This window comes from Hibiscus syriacus, unplaced genomic scaffold, assembly GCF_006381635.1.
Source record: "Hibiscus syriacus cultivar Baekdansim isolate YM2019G1 unplaced genomic scaffold, ASM638163v2 tig00110450_pilon, whole genome shotgun sequence".
In the NCBI taxonomy this organism is placed as follows: domain Eukaryota; kingdom Viridiplantae; phylum Streptophyta; class Magnoliopsida; order Malvales; family Malvaceae; genus Hibiscus; species Hibiscus syriacus.
This window is the reverse complement of record NW_024062743.1, coordinates 10,505,341-10,526,582: the sequence shown is the minus strand read 5'-3', so window position 1 is coordinate 10,526,582 and position 21,242 is coordinate 10,505,341. Positions and strand designations below refer to the sequence as shown.

The following is a 21,242-nucleotide window of genomic DNA, read 5'->3' as shown; positions in this document are numbered from 1 at the left end:
TCCAAATGGGAAAGTTGGTTTTTGGAAAAACTTGGTTTGACATTGTATCAAAAAAAGAGGAAAACTTTGTTGGATTTTGACATTGGGTTTGGGAGAGTTGTTTTCTTTCACTTTTCCCTGTCTCATTTTCTGGCTGTCTAGAAGATATAAAATTTGAAGATTTTGATTTTCCTTGGTTTGTAGATCCAATTCAAAATCGTGTATTTGATCCTAATTGGAGGAAGTTTTGTTCTGTATGTTATTCTTGTCTCGTATATTGGTTTCTTTTGGTGTTCATTTTGCATAAAAAGATTAAAGATAGTTCTTTCCTGCATTATTCAGCTTTATATTTAATTGAAATAGGTAGTATAGGAATGTTTCTTGCTTTCTGAGGTGAGGTAGTTTTTAGCAAACCTGGGCTCTATTTGATTTGTGTCCCTTCCTTTTGTTTCCTTAAAGATAACAAATATTGTTATAATGGCGTTCCTCCAAGGAATTAGCAAATTGTGTTATAAGCGCATTCATTGAAGGAATTCGATTTTAATGCATGTATGTTCTTGTTGTGCATGGTGTCTGAACTGTTTGTTTGGTGGAAGATTGATCCATTTTATTATGCATTTGCTTCTTGTTTTTCTGCAGGATGAAAATGTCCAACATGGAAATCATTTGATCTTGTTTTCGTAGGATATACTCCCCCGTGTTGGAATTCAGAACAGGAAAGATTGAAAACAGTTATTTTGTATTAGGACGTTGCTTGTCATCTGTTCTGGCTGTTTATATATTAGTTTAACTGATTGCAGTTTAGGAGGAATCTAAACTTTGTTTTCATCTTTTGGAAATTTGAAGATCAAGACATAATAAATAGGAAGAAGGCTTCTTACATGAACATTGAGGTGTTGTAGGTGGAACATTTATATCCTATCATTTCCATGGATATTGAGTGGCCCCGGTGGGATATAATAAGATTTTTTCATTGACAGAGTACAATTGAAAACGATACCTGATAATTTTTTGGTTTTTATTGCAATACGAAGAACGATGTTAGGAACCCTTCATGGAGTTTAGCCACCAATAAAAGAATCTATTTGGATCTGGTTATCAAAATACTTGTTTTGCGCCTTGCTTGACTTATTTTCTCCTGGATGTTCTACTGCATATGATTCAGGAATATGCTTTCAGAGTGATATGTTTAAAATAGGTTGTCCTTCCTGTTGACATCTAACTTTTATCCTGTATGACAGGGAAATAGAGAGCGAAGCCACTTAAAAGTAGATAAATATAAAATAATTGCAGCAGTTGTCGTTTCGAGTAGCAATGGCTTCTAGAGGCAGTGCTTGCAAAGATGGTGTTGAATCTCATTCCCCTGTTGCAGATTATGGCATTGCTTCCACAAAATCTGAGAATAATAATACAACGATGAAAAATGCTGTTAGTTATGTTGAAAAAAATGGAATTCATTCAAACAATGATGTTTACGAGCTCCTTGAGTGTCCTGTATGTACAAATTTGATGTATCCACCAATTCACCAGGTTTGTTCTCCTTGCATAACACTTCTTTGGCAATCCTGTAAAGATATAGTTTTGTAGTAGCATTTTGTTTTTCCATTCAAAATTTTGATATGTTGCAATCAATCTTCTATTTCAGTGTCCAAATGGACACACAATCTGTTCCAACTGTTGCCCCACTTGCCGGTACGATCTTGGAAATATAAGGTGTAGCTCTGGAGAAAGTTGCAGAATCCTTGGAACTCCCTTGTAAATACCAGAATCTAGATTGCCACGATATCTTCCCCTATTACAGCAAGCTTAAGCAAGAGCAACATTGTCGATTCCGTCCCTACAATTGCCCTTATGCTGGGTCTGAGTGCTCTGTCACTGGTGACATACCCAGGGCCGGCTCAGGGCAGGGGCAAGAGTGGCACCCGCCCAGGGCTCATAATTTTAATTTATATTAATTTATTATATTTTAATAGACTAAATTAAAAATAGGACTCATAAATATTAATATACTATTTTCTTATATTAATGCAAGTGTCGAAACGATTTTTAAACGAGGGGAGGCGAGATTTGGAAAAATCGCATCATTTTTAATTATTCTCTTTATGTTTGATTTTTAATTAAAAACAATGTAATTTTAGAAAATCTCTCGTTTCAAAAATTTGGAAATTCCTTTACAATAAAAACATATGGTTCGAGGAGTCGCCACCAATCTTTGATTAGAGTGTGATTGGGCACCCAAAAACATTGTCATTTTATAAAAAAAATAATTTTAATTAAAACGACAAATTTGCGGTCTACATTACCAAAATCCGGGTTCGGGAGTCGGTTACGTGTGGGGAAGGATTAGCACCCCCACAACGCCCTAAATCGGTACCTCATCAATTAATTAATGTCTTTGCAATGAAATTTACAAATTCGAATTTAATTTGGTTTATGATCCCCGACAAAACAACAACGAATTTTACGACATTCAAAAACACCAAAATAGATTAAATTAAAATTACCAGACCTTTAGAAAGATAAAGAATATTCGATTATTTACAAGTATCGAGACCAGATCTTAGATAAGTTCTAACTATCTTTTCTCGATAAGTTTAAATAGCCGAATATTTCTTTTTCTTCCGTTCCCAAATTTTAAAAGCGATAAATTAATTTCTTAGGTGTCACTGATAGAATATACTTTTAATTTAAAATCATCAAAAGCGGATATCTAATCAGTTAAGACAACCCACTTAAAATAATTTTAAATTAAAAAGATATTACCTTTAATTAAATTATGTAAATACATTGAGTTTATGCACGTGAGGCTAACATGCAAATCATACTAAAATGATGTCACGTAAAAATTAATTAAACCAATATTTTAAAATATCATGCAATGTGACATTTCCATAAAAATTATATACACATTTTATAACTAAAAATATATACTATATACATAGTTATATTTAATGAACAAATATGACCTAAACAAAACAAACGAAAACATAATACAACAAATTATAATTTTCAGAAAATAAATATATTTATTAAAACGAGGACTAAATGATATCAAATAAAACTTTAATAACCTAATTATAAATAAAATACGAATTAAGGTATAAATGCTAGTATTATACCATATTAAATACTAAGAACTGAAATGAAACTATTCCTATTGCAGGGGACTAAAAACAGAATAAATCCCAACATACTCATGACTAAAGTGCAACATGCAAAAATATGAAGGTCAAATATCTAAACAACAGAAAATAAACAAATCAACACTAGGACGAAAATTAAATGAACCATAAAATAAATAGACAGAATTAGAAACCTGCAAACTTCGACCTAGGGACTAAAATGAAACATGTGAAAATTAACAGTTCAATGTATAAAGAACAGAAGCAAAATACAATACCACTCAGGACTAAAATTGAATACGCGTAAAATATGGAGACGAAATCAGAAACACAAAAACACCTATTTAAGGACTAAAATGTATTAAGCTGCAAATGAAAATGACTCATATGGAGAATGACCCAAGCGCAAAACATGAACCTTAAGGATTAAAATGGTAAAAACAGAAAATAAAAGGTTAAAATAAAATAACAGAAATTAAAGTGTCAAAATCAGGAAAGATACAAAGATAACCGTCCGAATGTATTTTCTTTGATCTGCCGTCATCCACCGTCCGATCGTCCTGATTTTTCAATAGTTTGTTCGTGTTGGCATCACACAACTTTTCACCATTCGGAATATTGATCGAAGATTCCGATCACCAGCAAGAGGCTAAAAATCGTCCGGATATGTTTTCTCCGATCCGTCACCGTCCACCGTCCGATCGTCTTGAATTTTCAATATGTTGTTCGTGATGGCCTTCCGCAACTTTTGACCGTTCGGAATGTTGATCAGAGATCCCGATCTCCGGCGAGAATCCGACAGATTACAAGAAGTGTTGTTTTCTATTTTTTTCTTTTCTCCCCTCTCACACGTTTTGGCCTCCCAGTATGTCTATGGTCTCCTCCAGTGTTTTCAATCTTTTTTTTTTCCCCTGAAAAACCGAGCCCCTCTCCATTTTATCAATACTTTCTTTACCGAATACTTTGTCTGCATGTTGATTTTCTCTGTGTTTGGTGATATTTGGTTGAGCAAGTATTGACTTTTATGCAATTTTTGGTGACTAATTAATTTTTCCTTGATTCCGTGCATTATTGACTTTGTGCAGAATATGGACACTTAACAAAACATGGGTGGCCAGCAAATATTAGTGGTGGCAGTATAATAGAGTTAGTGCTCCATTAATAGACTGCTAGTGCAGAAACAACATGGTGTGGGCTGGCGTGAGGTACTGTGCGGCCACATGTGCTGATGAGTGCTTGTCTCCTAGCTGGAACATGTTTTTCCAACGTGTATATGTCTCCATGTTCATAAAAAATCTGTTCCCAACGTGTATATTGTGCAAAGTAAAAACAATTTTTTGTTGAAATTCGTAAATCCCGTATTCAGCTTGCACAGTCTTTATCTATCTGAGTGTATCTCGAGCTACCGTTATCGGATTGATGCGATTCAAAGTGCGTTGGAAATCTAAGAGATAATGGAATAATTGTTAAGAAGACTTCAACATCCAAATATGTTTGGAACATGTTCAAAATTGGCGATACATCTGAATGTCGTGATCTGCCCACTGGACAATTTCCAGCCTGAACTGTCTTCATTAATTTAACCATATCTCGAGCTCCAAATATCGGATTGATGCGGTTAAAAGTACGTTGGAAAGATAAGAGATAATTGAATAACTGTTACGAAGACTTCAGAAACCGAAGATGCTTAGAACATGTTCAAAATTGGCAATCTCCATGGCTGTCGTGCACTGTTTGTAATTTGGGACCTGAATTGTGCTTGGCTTACCTTGGCCTGCAAAATGATAACATAAACAACTTTAACATTATTATTAATAATAAAATAATATAATAATAATAATAATGATAGTATCCTGGACAAAACGGGTGTCTACAGCTGCCCCTCTTTGTTCATCCTTGTGTTAACAAGGATAGGGCAAAGATAAAAAGACAACGCGTTTTTGTCCAAATTCATCTTCGCTTTGAAACTTGATAAGGGATTTGTCCCATTCCTCCTTCAAGGTAAGTGAGACTTGAAAAATCTTCTGCAAACGGGTTCGCTCTCTTTTTCTTCAGGGAGTATAGAACTCGAACAATCTTCTTTTTACGGGTTCGCTCTCTATTTCTTCAGGGAGTAGAACTCGAACGATAATCTTCCTACGAGACTGCCCAATTTTCTTCAGGGACTAGAACTCGAACAATAATCTTCCTACGGGTCTGTCCAATTTTCTTCAGGGACTAGAACTCGAACAATAATCTTCCTACGAGACTGCCCAATTTTCTTCAGGGACTAGAACTCGAACAATAATCTTCCTACGAGACTGTCCAATTTTCTTCAGGGACTAGAACTTGAAAAATAATCTTCCTACGGGTCTGCCCAATTTTCTTCAAGGACTAGAACTCGAACAATAATCTTCCTACGGGTCTGCCCAATTTTCTTCAGGGACTATAACTCGAACAATAATCTTCCTACGAGACTGCCCAATTTTCTTCAGGGACTAGAACTCGAACAATAATCTTCCTACGGGTCTGCCCAATTTCTTCAGGGACTAGAACTCGAACAATAACTTCCTACGAGACTGCCCAATTTTCTTTAGGGACTAGAACTCGAACAATAATCTTCCTACGGGTCTGCCCAATTTTCTTCAGGGACTAGAACTCGAAAAATAATCTTCCTACGGGTCTGCCCAATTTTCTTCAAGGACTAGAACTCGAACAATAATCTTCCTACGGGTCTGCCCAATTTTCTTCAGGGACTAGAACTCGAACAATAATCTTCCTACGAGAATGCCCAATTTTCTTCAGGGACTAGAACTCGAACAATAATCTTCCTACGGGTCTGCCCAATTTTCTTCAGGGACTAGAACTCGAACAATAATCTCCAACGATCGCGTCTGCCCCCTATTTCTTCAGAGAGTATAAGACTCGAACAATCTTCAACAATCGCGTCTGCCCCCTATTTATTCAGAGAGTATAAGACTCGAACAATCTTCAACGATCGCGTCTGCCCCCTATTTCTTCAGAGAGTATAAGATCCACAATCTTCATCAATCGCGTCTGCCCCCTATTTCTTCAGAGAGTATAAGACTCGAATAATCTTCAACGATCGCGTCGGCCCCCCTATTTCTTCAGAGAGTATAAGACTCGAACAATCTTCTTTTGCTTCACTACTTTTTGTGAAGGCTTTAGTTTGGTTTGTTTCAAAGGTCGAACCTGAAAATCAAACATTATCAATCATTAATGTATGTTTGAAAATATTATACTCGAACATTCTGAGTTCGAGAAAATTTCTGAAAATTCATCTTCATCGCGAAAACTCGTCAGAAAGCCCTTAGATACATGGATCTATTCTGGCTCAATTGTTGTCACCATTCTTTTTAGGAGTTCAAAACTAGTCATCATCATCTTGATGCTTCAATATATTCAATCTTCCACTATCATTGGGAAACCTGTAGACATTTAAGTCACCATGCAATGTCATGATCCTATTCATGCCTAAAATGTATGCGATTACGCAATTCAACACATTTTTTCTTCGAAGGAACATCATCTTCTTTGATTCTGATGAACCTCAATTTCGTCTTGGGCACCGACATTTGACCAATTCACCCCAGTTAACAATCTCAATGTCATATCTCTCAACTTGACGGGACTTTGACTTCTTTCTTTCTTGAAACCCGCCAGTACCCATGACCATCCTGATGAATGACAATCTCTTTGGGTCATATATTAATGGTTGGAATTTTATATGAATACCATGATTTCTGCTTCCCGCAGCCATACAAACATACATGCTAAAACCAACGTTAGCTTCAGAATACTTTCCTTTTCAACATCTTTTGCATAACAATACAAAATGATCTAATGTACCACAAGCTAAGCTATATGTTTTAACTTTTTCAAAATCAAATGCTTGTAAAAGGGGAATTGGAAAGGAAAAATATCTCTTTATTTATAAATGCAAAGAATTTTTAGCAACTATATGAAAAACTTTTAACTGAAAAAAGAACAAAAGGATAGGCATATTCAAATATCAATAACACAAATGCTTTTGAACTGGCACGCCGTTAGAATGACCCGAGCATAACTTCTGTCAAAAGGAATTCCAAAATTGTGATGACACCTAAGAGTGCAAAGCTACTTCTGAACCCTAAAATCTCCCATTATTGGATGCCGTAAACCAGTATTGAATCTCATGTGCATTCAATTTCTCCTCTGGTTGCTTTCATAGAGACTCGTTAATCTTTAGTCTCAATCCTGATCACCAACTATCATTGACACTACTCATGTCATGAGCTCTTTCCACTTCCAAAAATAATTCAGAACCTCCACCATGCACGAATTCTGAATTTAACTCAAGTCGCCCTCTGCGGGTTTTCAACTTGATCTCATTTGGTTTCAAAATGCCCTTTTCGAGTTTGCATCTTGAACCCCCCTTTTATTTTTTTTGTTTTTTTTCTTCTTCTTTTTTTCTTCTTTTTTTTTATTTTTTCCATTTTTTCTATTTCATTTTTTCATTTTTTTTCATTTTTTTCATTTTTCATTTTTTTATCTTTAAGCAAAACCCCTCTTAGTTGCGTCGGATTTCACTGGATAAGGTAATTCGGACTCATCCATCTCAATCAAGACTAGAGCTCCCCAAAAAAGGCTTTCTTGACAACATAGGATATTTCCCACTTGGGCATTCAATTCCCTCGGAAATCTTTTGGAACGAGCAATATCTTCCTGAGCATCAGATCCCCTTCATGGACTTCTCGAGGGAGAACTTTCTTACCATGTGCTCGTATCATCCGCTTCTGGTATATCTGACCATGACAAATAGCTTTCAATCTATTTTCTTCAATTAAATTCAGTTGGTCATATCTGGCCTGTACCCATTCTGCCTCCTTTAGCTTCACCTCTGACAAGATCCGAAGTGAAGGAAATTCACCTCAATAGGTAGGACAATTTTCATCCCATAAACCAAAGAAAACAGTTGCCCAGTTAACGTCTGCACAGAAGTACGATAGACAAACAGAGCAAATGACAACTTCTCGTGCCAATCTTTATAAGTTTCAGTCATCTTCTCAATAAGCCTCTTAATGTTCTCATTAGCTGTCTATACTGCCTCAATCATCTCCGGGCGATAAGTAGGGGAATTATGATGCTCTCTTTTGAATTGCTCATAGACAGACTTCATCATCTTGACGTTTAAATTCTATGCATTGTCAGAAGTAATCCTCTCCGGTAAGCCATATCTACAGATGATTTTCTTCTTCAAGAACTTACATACCGTTGACTGGGTAACACTCCCATAGGAAGCTGCGTCTTCCCACTTGGTGAGGTAATCAATTGCTACCAGAATAAAGCGATGATCATTTGACGCTTTCGGCAAAATAACATCCATGCCCCCACATAGAAAACGGCAACGGGGCTGTCATCACATGCAACTAATGAGGAGGGGTGTGCATTCTATCTCCGTAATTCCATTAGCATGGGTGCCATATACTCCTTCATGTACTTCAAGAACGGTCTTGGCATCTTCAATGTCCACACACTTTAATAGGACTTGATTCAAGTTTTTCTCGTATAGGGTCTCCTCATTGGGCACATATCCCGCTGTCATTCTTGGTCGCCTACTCAGGATAACTTTGATACCTTATATATTGCAAGATACCCTAGTACCAAGGCCTTCTATCTTCTTCTTCTTCTTCTTCTTCTTCTTCAATACTAAAGCAGTGGGGTGAACACTCATAAGCTTTTATCTCAATAGGCATCATATTTGCATGCTCGTTCATCTTAAAGGCTGCTGCCAGAGGAGCCAATGCATCTGCCACTTGATTTTCTTCTCTGGGGAGGTAATTGAAAGTCACTTCTTCAAATTCTTCAATAAGTTCCAAGACTAATTTACGATATTCCACCAGTTTGGGATCTTTTGTTTCCCATTCTCTTCTGAGTTGGTAGATTACGAGAGCTGAATCGCCATATACCTTGGGCATTTTCACCTTGAGTTCAATAGCAGCTCTAAGACCCATGACACAAGCTTCCTACTCGGCCATATTGTTTGTACAATCAAAATTGAGCCGACTGGTAAAATGATAATGCTCTTCATCTGGTGAGACCAAGATTGCCCCAATTTCATGCCCCAAGGCATTTGAAGCGCCATCAAAGTTCATCTTCCAGTATTTCCTAGTGGATACAATTGTTTCTTCCATCGAGATAGCCATTAAATCATCATCTGGGAAATCAAAATTCAACGGTTCATATTGTTCGGAAGCCCTACTTACAATGAATTCTGCTATGGCACTCCTTTTAACCGTTTTCTGGTTTACAAACTGGATATCAAATTCAGGCAACAGGATTTGCCAACGGGCTAATCTTCCATACAATGCAGGTGCCCCCATTAGTGACAAACGTCATTTTCTTTATATCTTCAAAGTGCATTTTAATTTGATTGTAGCTAGGGAGACCACCCACAAATGAGAATAAAGAATTTCCAACGGTATCATCCTTATGTGGCAAAGGAAAATTATCCTTTGGACTCGCTCTGCTGAGATCTCTGTCGTTGATACACATTCGAACTTTCTCATCCCTCCTTGGCACTGGGACAATATTCGCCACCCACTCAGGATATTTGGCCACTGCGAGAAAACTGACATCAAATTGTTTCTTCACTTCTTTAATTTTGAGCAGCATCTCAGGTCTCATTCTTCTCAGTTTCTGTTGTACGGGCTTACCATTAGGCATTATCGGTAATTTATAGACAACCAGTCTTGTATCCAGACCTGGCATATCTTCGTATGACCAAGCAAATACATCTTTAAATTCTTGAAGAAACTCCATCAAGCTATGTCTTCCTTCTAGCAGACAGGGTGGTACCAATCTTTACTTCTTTCTTTCCTCATTTGTACCCAGATTCAAGATCTCTGTAAGCTCTTCGTGAGGCAGAATTTGTTTATCTTCCTGTTCCACCATCTTTAGTAATTCCAAAGGTAGTTCACATCCCTCATTGTCATCACAACCTTTGACTTCCCCTTGACATATGGGCATCTCGAAATCAATCTCCGGGTCAGAATCATTAGCATTTGTATCATTGATATCTGAGTTCCTGAAAGAATACCGGAAGAGAATATACATACATATATATATATGGGAGAATCTTTTCCCATATAAGTAAGTAGAAAGAAATAATATATACATTATACAACCAAAAATGAAATGCATGGGAGAATGTTTGCCATTTTGGACCAATGGAATGCATCATTTATTAAAAGCAAGTAAAAACACACAGCTTAACCCTTTATATCAGATCACCTATTGCCCCAGGGTATGGACAATAGAAAAAAGTTATAGCGCGCTCCTCTACAAAATATTTATAAACTACAGGCAGCTTCTCCACAGTCCGATTGTTCAATACAAAACTCATCCTTTTCCTTCAGCGATTGCGTTAATTCCAGTTCCTGCATGGTTTGGCAATGGATTTTGGGATATACTTGGTTGTCCACTGTCACCAAAATTTATAACATTCCTCCTTCTCAAAGCTTGGACGACCCTTTTGAATGCAGTGCAATTTTCAATAGAATGTCCGGGATTCCCACCATGGTAATCACACTTAACATTAGCATCGTACCATTTTGGATAAGGAGGTTGTATGGGTACCACATGATAAGGAGAGACTAGATGTCAATCGTATAAATCACGAAATAACTCCTTATAAGTCATAGGAATTGGATCAAATTGAGGCCTCCCTCTCCTCGGGTCCCTTGCCCCTTGTCTATTGTCATTTTGAGGTGGTGCTACCGTTCAATGAGATTGGGACATTGTGATGTTATTGGAATTGTACTGGCTCACGTTGGTGACTTCATTTTCCTTTTCCCTCTTTAGCGGCTTGTTGCTGGACTCTCCTCCCTCGAGCTTCCCGCTTTTAATTGCCATTTCGATCATTTCTCCTGTCGTAACTACATCAGAAAAACTTCGGGAAGGATTACCGATAAGGTGAGAGATAAAAGGAGCCTTCAAAGTACTAATGAAAAGCATATTCGTTTCCTCCTCTTCTAATGGTGGGTGCACTTGCACTGCTACCTCCCTCCATCTCTGAGCATATTGTCTGAAACTTTCACTGTGCTTCTTCTTCATTCCTTGCAACACCAATCTGTTAGGCCTGACATCTTTCACATGTTCATACTGGTCGAGAAAGGATTTAGCAAGGTTTTTCCATGACCTAATATCAGCTCTTTTTAGTTGGTTATACCATCGTAAAGCTGAGCCTGTCAAGCTTTCTTGGAAACAGTGGATCAAAAGCTGATCGTCCCCTATGTACCCAGTCATTTTTCTGCAGAACATTGTAATATGGGCAGAAGGGTATCTAGTACCGTCAAATTTCTCGAAGTCGGGAGTTTTGAATTTTGGAGGCAGGACCAAATCAGGAACTAAACTAAACTCTTTAGCGTCCATTCGATACATACTGGTGCATTCCTTCATAATCTGGACTTCACTTGCTAATTGTTCGAATTGTTCCCGAAATTGTTTGTTTTCATTCTTTTTGGCCTCTTCATCAAGGTCCGGGACTTGGTGACATGGACTTTCTTTGGGGTGCGAACTAGGTTCCGGTTGAAGATTTACAGCAACGCCAACGGGATTGATGTGCACTTTGGTAGGGACAGACATTCCTTAGACATTTTGAGACTGTACTGGGGTAAACCCTGGAGGATAAAGTGGTTCTCCAGTTATTTGCTCAGGGGCCTTTCCATGTTCTGGGTTTCTCCCTTCCGACAAACTTGTCAACTTAGACAGCATATCTTCTTGAGCCTTAAGCATGTCCTCTTGCATTTTCCTTAGATCATCTTACAACTGCAGTTGAATTTTTTCAATTTGAGCAATCCTATCTTCCATGGCTCTCTCCCTTGTATTATAGTGATGCTTGGACTTTCCCAATATTTCTCTGCCACAGTTCCTTCACGAGTTACTCTCATGTTTTCATGATTGATGCATGTAAAAATGCTTAAATTAAAGCAATGCGAATGCAAATGTGGATGCCAAATGCAAATGCAAAAGGTGTTAATCCCAACAGTGACCACTATAGAACAACCTTCATTTAGACAACAAGATTTCTTTACACCATGTAATCAAAATACAATTGTGATTCTTCATTTACTTGAACCGTACTCTTCATAGAATCTAGCATTGCATCTCCAAAATGGTCGGCGTATTTTATCACATTTGATGAATCTGTTGTCCTTGGATTGAATCTTGGGATCTACATCTCCACTTTCAATGGAAAGTGCTTTTCACGTCTTTGTGAAGGGTCTTCTCGTCTTTGGCATTACTGCATCTATGGAACATCTTCAGGATGTCTTTCTTTGTGGATCGGTCTTCAATCAGGTTCAAATTTCTTCATTCATCAGATATCCTTCTTCATAAATCATCTGAACGCCTCCGGATCTTCGATTTTGATTACATGGTTAAGAATTTCTTGCCTCATTATGACCAGCCTTCTTATTAGTCAATCACTTGCGAATTAACACCTTTGGATGACATGAATATGCAAATGCAATAAATTAAAAATAAAATAGACATAAAACCAAAATGGGTTAGTACACATAATATAAACAACAAAATAATGAGTATCGTAACAAATAAAACCTACCCTCACATGCTGACTACCCAATCATGCTTAGTAAATCCTATCCGACATGATATTTACCTCCATGCTTTTGTTATTTGCAAATAATCCTAACCGCATGATATCTAATTCGCATGTTTGTTCGAGAAAATAAACCTAACCGCATGATTTCTAGTTCGCATGCATTTATTCACAAAAACGAAAATAAATGTCCCAAAAAGCTTTTCCTTGTGTACACTCTTCACGGGATTCTTAAGGTTCGGGTTAGGCTCGACCTAAGTTCAGGCTCTATGTTTACTATATGCTGGGTTCGGTTCTAAAGTAATAGGTTCTCGAATTGTCCTTGCCAGTGCCCCCTTGGGCTGTCGAACCCTCAATGCTGGCCCATCATAGGCTTTAGGGGATCGAGTTCAATTTCGAGGGAACACACTTCCTTATGTCCATGCGGAGGTGAATACCATCACGAGGACCATAAGGCGTGAGCTCCAAGAGTGATCCACTATCCCATACGGAGGTGAAAACCACACGAGGGAGTAGTCTCTCACTCCTACTTAATTAGGACGGAGCAGGGTTTTAGCTCATGTTATGCAAATGCAACTGTGTAGTGTGTGAGGAAAAGCGAAAATAAAACAACCCATATTCTCAAAATACTTAAAAGATCAATCCTCTTTCAACACAATTAATCTAAAACCATTAACAAACAAATCAGTACAACTATTTATTGATTAATCAAATTAAAATCAAACAGGGGATCAAAAACCAAATTAGAACGAATTTATAACTTTCAATTGCAAAGACAATCAATTAATTGACTATAGGCCTGACTCACTAAAAAGTCCCCAGCGGAGTCGCCAAGATGTCGAAACGATTTTTAAACGAGGGGAGGCGAGATTTGGAAAAACCGCATCATTTTTAATTATTCTCTTTATGTTTGATTTTTAGAAAATGTGATTTTAGAAAATCTCTCGTTTCGAAAATTTGGAAATTCCTTTACAATAAAAACATATGGTTCGAGGAGTCGCCACCAATCTTTGATTAGGGTGTGATTGGGCACCCAAAAACATTGTCATTTTATAAAAAAATAATTTTAATTAAAACGACAAATTTGCGATCTACATTACCAAAATCCAGGTTCGGGAGTCGGTTACGCGTGGGGAAGGATTAGCACCCCCACAACGCCCTAAATCGGTACCTCATCAATTAATTAATGTCTTTGCAATGAAATTTACAAATTCGAATTTAATTTGGTTTATGATCCCCGACAAAACAATAACGAATTTTACGACATTCAAAAACACCAAAATAGATTAAATTAAAATTACCAGACCTTTAGAAAGATAAAGAATATTCGATTATTTACAAGTATCGAGACCAGATCTTAGATAAGTTCTAACTATCTTTTCTCGATAAGTTTAAATAGCCGAATATTTCTTTTTCTTCCGTTCCCAAATTTTAAAAGCGATAAATTAATTTCTTAGGTGTCACTGATAGGATATACTTTTAATTTAAAATCATCAAAAGCGGATATCTAATCAGTTAAGACAACCCACTTAAAATAATTTTAAATTAAAAAGATATTACCTTTAATTAAATTATGTAAATACATTGAGTTTATGCACGTGAGGCTAACATGCAAATCATACTAAAATGATGTCATGTAAAAATTAATTAAACCAATATTTTAAAATATCATGCAATGTGACATTTCCATAAAAATTATATACACATTTTATAACTAAAAATATATACTATATACATAGTTATATTTAATGAACAAATATGACCTAAACAAAACAAACGAAAACATAATACAACAAATTATAATTTTCAGAAAATAAATATTTATTAAAACGAGGACTAAATGATATCAAATAAAACTTTAATAACCTAATTATAAATAAAATACGAATTAAGGTAGAAATGCTAGTATTATACCATATTAAATACTAAGAACTGAAATGAAACTATTCCTATTGCAGGGGACTAAAAACAGAATAAATCCCAACATACTCATGACTAAAGTGCAACATGCAAAAATATGAAGGTCAAATATCTAAACAACAGAAAATAAACAAATCAACACTAGGACGAAAATTAAATGAACCATAAAATAAATAGACAGAATTAGAAACCTGCAAACTTCGACCTAGGGACTAAAATGAAACATGTGAAAATTAACAGTTCAATGTATAAAGAACAGAAGCAAAATACAATACCACTCAGGACTAAAATTGAATACGCGTAAAATATGGAGACGAAATCAGAAACACAAAAACACCTATTTAAGGACTAAAATGTATTAAGCTGCAAATGAAAATGACTCATATGGAGAATGACCCAAGCGCAAAACATGAACCTTAAGGATTAAAATGGTAAAAACAGAAAATAAAAGGTTAAAATAAAATAACAGAAATTAAAGTGTCAAAATCAGGAAAGATACAAAGATAACCGTCCGAATGTATTTTCTTTGATCTGCCGTCATCCACCGTCCGATCGTCCTGATTTTTCAATAGGTTGTTCGTGTTGGCATCACACAACTTTTCACCATTCGGAATATTGATCGAAGATTCCGATCACCAGCAAGAGGCTAAAAACCGTCCGGATATGTTTTCTCCGATCCGTCACCGTCCACCGTCCGATCGTCTTGAATTTTCAATATGTTGTTCGTGATGGCCTTCCGCAACTTTTGACCGTTCGGAATGTTGATCAGAGATCCCGATCTCCGGCGAGAATCCGACAGATTACAAGAAGTGTTGTTTTCTATTTTTTTCTTTTCTCCCCTCTCACACGTTTTGGCCTCCCAGTATGTCTATGGTCTCCTCCAGTGTTTTCAATCTTTTTTTTCCCCTGAAAAACCGAGCCCCTCTCCATTTTATCAATACTTTCTTTACCGAATACTTTGTCTGCATGTTGATTTTCTCTGTGTTTGGTGATATTTGGTTGAGCAAGTATTGACTTTTATGCAATTTTTGGTGACTAATTAATTTTTCCTTGATTCCGTGCATTATTGATTTTGTGCAGAATATGGACACTTAACAAAACATGGGTGGCCAACAAATATTAGTGGTGGCAGTATAATAGAGTTAGTGCTCCATTAATAGACTGCTAGTGCAGAAACAACATGGTGTGGGCTGGCGTGAGGTACTGTGCGGCCACATGTGCTGGTGAGTGCTTGTCTCCTAGCTGGAACATGTTTTTCCAACGTGTATATGTCTCCATGTTCATAAAAAATCTGTTCCCAACGTGTATATTGTGCAAAGTAAAAACAATTTTTTGTTGAAATTCGTAAATCCCGTATTCAGCTTGCACAGTCTTTATCTATCTGAGCGTATCTCGAGCTACCGATATCGGATTGATGCGATTCAAAGTGCGTTGGAAAGCTAAGAGATAATGGAATAATTGTTAAGAAGACTTCAACATCCAAATATGTTTGGAACATGTTCAAAATTGGCGATACATCTGAATGTCGTGATCTGCCCACTGGACAATTTCCAGCCTGCACTGTCTTCATTAATTTAACCATATCTCGAGCTCCAAATATCGGATTGATGCGGTTCAAAGTACGTTGGAAAGCTAAGAGATAATTGAATAACTGTTACGAAGACTTCAGAAACCGAAGATGCTTAGAACATGTTCAAAATTGGCAATCTCCATGGCTGTCGTGCACTGTTTGTAATTTGGGACCTGAATTGTGCTTGGCGTACCTTGGCCTGCAAAATGATAACATAAACAACTTTAACATTATTATTAATAATAAAATAATATAATAATAATAATAATGATAGTATCCCGGACAAAACGGGTGTCTACAGCAAGATGACTTATAAACTTATTTCTTATTGACTTATTATTCTCATCATAACGTTAAAAACTATATTAATATACTAAATTAAAAGCAGGGCCCATAAATATTAATAAACTAAATTAAAAGTAGGGCCCATAAACTTATTTCTTATTGGCTTATTAAAAGAATGTTGTAATAATTTTAAGATTATTTTTTCTCATAATAATTTGTCGGATGTTGATACAGATGATTTTTTTCCTTCTGAAAATAAACTGTTGCAATTGACTTTGTCAAATGTATTCATGTCAGCGCTTGAAGTTCTTGAGTTTGTTAAAGCTAGAGATTGTTATCCTAATATTTAAATTTCTTATCAAATCTTATTAACAATGTCGGTAACGGTAGCATCCGCGAAAAGAAGTTTTTCAAAGTTGAAATTATTGAAGAATTACTTGAGGTCAACAATGTCACAAGAAAGATTGAATGTGCTAGCTATGTTATATTGAGAAAAATATGTTGGAAAGCATTGATGTTGACACTATCATCAATGATTTTGCATCAAGAAATGCTCGAATGCAATGTTTTTTATAAGTATTTATATACTGAAATATGTTTTGACATTTTTGATATTGTAATGAATTAATATTTATTTAATTTAATAAAAAAATTAATTAAAATTTTATATTGCATATTTTTTAATATTCTTTTAAATTAGGGTCTAATTTTTTTAATTTTATCCCGGGCCAAGAAAAATTCAGAACCGGCCCTGGACATACCTGCCCTCGTTGCTCATCTCAAGGATGATCACAAGGTTGACATGCATGATGGATGTACCTTCAACCATCGGTATGTCAAAACAAATCCACACGAAGCTGAAAATGCCACATGGATGCTTACTGTAAGTTCATTTTATGCTACAGCACATATAAATCCAGTGTTCTATGCAGGGCCGGTTTTGGGTTTCTGCGGGCTGCCCAACCCCACAGGGTCTAGTTTTTGTAAGGACCTCCAAAATTTTTGAAGTCTTTCGTATATGTATTTAGGATGTTTGACACAAGAATTTTCAAGTCCAAGGCCCACATTATTTAGAGAATAACTTACTTTGTATTTCACTTTATTACATGAAGATTTTTTTACCACCATTTAACGTTTTCTTATAGTTATAATAAATTTTGAAATATTAGTGAACTTTATATATCTAATATTTTAGTTTTAAAATGTCTATTTTACTGTTATGGCATAGGTCTACCAAAATTTACAAGACGCCCTGGTTCTATGCTTCACTTCTTGCCGTTTTTGAGTGTGTTTAAATCACTTGAAACTCCAAACCATAAGCTTAAGAAAAGATTTTTTTCGACTATTGTTTTTTGAATTCTGATATTTTGTGTAGGTTTTTAATTGTTTCGGAAGACAGTTCTGCTTGCATTTCGAAGCTTTCCAGCTTGGGATGGCACCTGCTACATGGCCTTTTTACGTTTTATGGGTGCCAATAATGAAGCAAAAAAGTTTAAGTTACAGTCTGGAAGTTGGTACCAACGGCCGGAAGCTAATATGGCAAGGTATTCCCAGGAGCATCCGCGATAGTCATAGGAAAGTTCGTGACAGTCGGGATGGACTGGTGATACAAAGGAACCTAGCTCTATACTTTTCTGGTGGCGATAGGCAAGAAGTGAAGTTGAGGATAACCGGCCGTATATGGAGAGAAAACGACTGAATAAGGTTGAAAAGCATGGCGAATCGAGGCGATTTTTTGTACAGTTTCGGAAAACTTGAGTCATTTGGCTAACGAATGAAAGCTTTTGTTTTGTAAATTTAGTGATGTGTTGTATTTGTAACTGGGAAATGTCCACTCTAATCCCTCTGCTGACCGCCGCCTTCTGCAGAATGTTTAGGGTAGGAAATGATTTATACGAGTCTACTTGGAATTTGAATCCTTTGGATGCAACCTCCGCGGGCTTCCTGTATGAAACCATGTTCATTATCAACCTCTGCTTTTCTCATTTTCTCTCAATACTTGCCTAAACTTTGACAGGCACATTAATGAGATGAGAGGATTACTTTATCACAAAGCTCACTTTCTTCAGTTTGCGAGGTGATTCGCATCCACCTCGTCATTGGGTTTTCATGAAAATCTGCATATATCTTTGCCCTGTTTTTTGGTTTTTATTATAAAAATAAGGGTAAACTACAAGTTTAGTACTTAAGCTATTAGTTTTGTTTCATTTTTAGTACCTAAACTTTCATTTATTCCAAAACCATACCTAATCTTTATTTTTTTTGTTTCATTTTATTATCGTATATTTTTTATGGGTAAATTATATTATTCGTCACTTAGTTATTTTTTCACTCCTATTTTGATCACTAATGTTTAAAAATTTTCAATTTAATTACTCAACTTTCAAATTGTTCATATTTTAATTTCTAATTTATTCTATTAATAGTTTTTGTAACATGACATTTTTTTATTATTTTATTAATATATAATTAAAATAAAAAAATTAAATTTGAAAGTTAGAGTTAATAAATTATGAATAATTTGAAAGTTAAGTAATTAAATTAAGGGTAAAGTATATAAATAGTCCCCAAACTTTTAGGATACTTGCATTTTGGTTACCCAACTTTTGAAACTGCCCAACACCCCAATCCAATTAAGCTTCCGATGGTGATGCGAACTAGTCATTATCAGTTCCACCATTCACCAATCCATTTTACATAAAAATTAAAATAAAAATTCCCAAATGGCACCGTATTACATTTGGGAAAAATCTTCTCCAGCACCTCCATCACCTTTCTTCATCACCTACCCCCACTGCCCACAACTCCAAACCAATTAATCCTCCGATGGTGATGCGAACTAGTCATTATCAGTTCCACCATTCACCAATCCATTTTACATAGAAGTGATGGTATTATCCAAACAATTGTTAACCAATTAATTGGTTAGGGGTTGTGGATGGGTGATGAAGAAAAGTGATGGAGGTGCTGGAGAAGAGAGTCCAGAGGATTAACTTTTCCTAAATGTAATACGACGTCGTTTGAGAATTTTTATTTTAATTTTTATAGCTGAAAACGGGACACTAATGTGCCACGTCATTTTCTACTAATGACAGGTAACAAACGACAACGACAAGATCATATTGTAAACGAATTAAAAGTTCAATCACTGTACTGTAAGTTTTAAAAGCTTAGTGACCAAAGTGAAAGCACCCTAAAAGTTTGGGGTCTATTTATATACTTTACCATTAAATTTAAAAAATTAAATTTTGTGACCAAAATAGGGGAGAAGATAGTTGAGTGGTGAATGATGCAGTTTACCCATAAAAAAGGTACCACGTCCAACAATTTCGTTAAGTTTTTAACCGCAGTGTACTAAAATGAAACAAAAAGTAAACCTTAGATATAATTTTGATACAAATGAAAGTTTAAGTACTAAAACGAAATCAAATTCGAATTAATAGTTTAGATACTAAATGTGTATTTTACCCTTATAATAATAATGTTAATTTAATTATATATTAAATTTGTAAGATTTAAAAATATATTATCATTAACAAAATATTTAATTCCAAATTCATCATAGTTTGACTCGCTTTAAAATTAGTTTTAGATTTATAGATAAATCTATTTAAAGTTTAAACTCTCTATCACTTTAAACTCAAAGGCTAATATAATATTTTTTTATTAATATATAATGATTATAAGATAGTATATGTTTAAAAGATTCTCAATCATTTGATAATGAATGTTCAAACATCCATACAGATGTCTTGCTCGAACTCACAACCTCTAAAGATAACATTCATTTAACCATTGATGTCACTTTGACTTATATGTTTTTAAAAAATTGAATAAAAAATTGGATCAAAATAATATACTTGAGGGAAAAAATTAGACCCATTTAAAATATAAATTAATACAGGATCCAATAATTTTTAAAATAATTTTGTTTGAAATTTTAATAACAAAATATTATATATAAAATTATTAATATTAAACAAAATCTTTAATAAGTTATTGTTAATTATCAGGGAATAAAGGATAGATTTATACAAAATTTGAGACAAATATTTTTTTATGGTAAACTACAAAAATGATTAAAAATATTTTAATAATTATTTTGTTTTTCTCATTAAAGTTTTAAAAGTAACAAATTGGTCACTAACGTTATCGATTTGTAACAAATCGATCACTCGTCATTACTGACCATTATTACAGAAACAAAATGTTGATGTGGCATGTTAAACTAGTTGGCCAAGCCTTGTTTGACCATACAGGACACCCTTTGACTAATCATTTGATGCTAGCTCTTATGAGCGACCGAAATATGTCAAGAGGTGGGTGAATTTGCCTTTTAAAAAGTTTGGTGGAAGCAATCGAAAAATAGAACTTTTTGCACAACGATTTAGAGTGGTTCGACTTCTAAACCAAGTCTACATCCACTACCTTAACATCCACTATATTTGCTTACCTTTAAGGACAAGGTGTAACCTTACAAACACTTCAAGGTTTATACCCCAAAACATTGAGTACACACTCTCCCAAAGAGTAAATACAAATTTAGCAAACAAAAGAGAAAACCTCACAGGACAAATATGTTTGCACTAATTAAGCCCTCACCTAATACACACTTGAGAAAAATAAACAATGTAGCTCACAAGTGTGTTACAATAAATTATTTGCCAAATTAAGCACAAAACAAAACTTTGATGTTAGCAGGTTGGTTCAATATGATTCATGTTCACCTTGGGAAGTTTTGACCTTTAATTTATATATTCTCTAT

The 21,242-nt window shown here is 35.4% G+C and overlaps 1 pseudogene; it reads left to right on the top strand.

Annotated features, from left to right (window-relative positions):
• Nucleotides 1-1,223: 1,223 nt before the first annotated feature.
• LOC120126080 lies at nt 1,224-18,373 on the top strand (annotated as a pseudogene).
• The last annotated feature ends 2,869 nt before the right edge of the window (nt 18,374-21,242 follow it).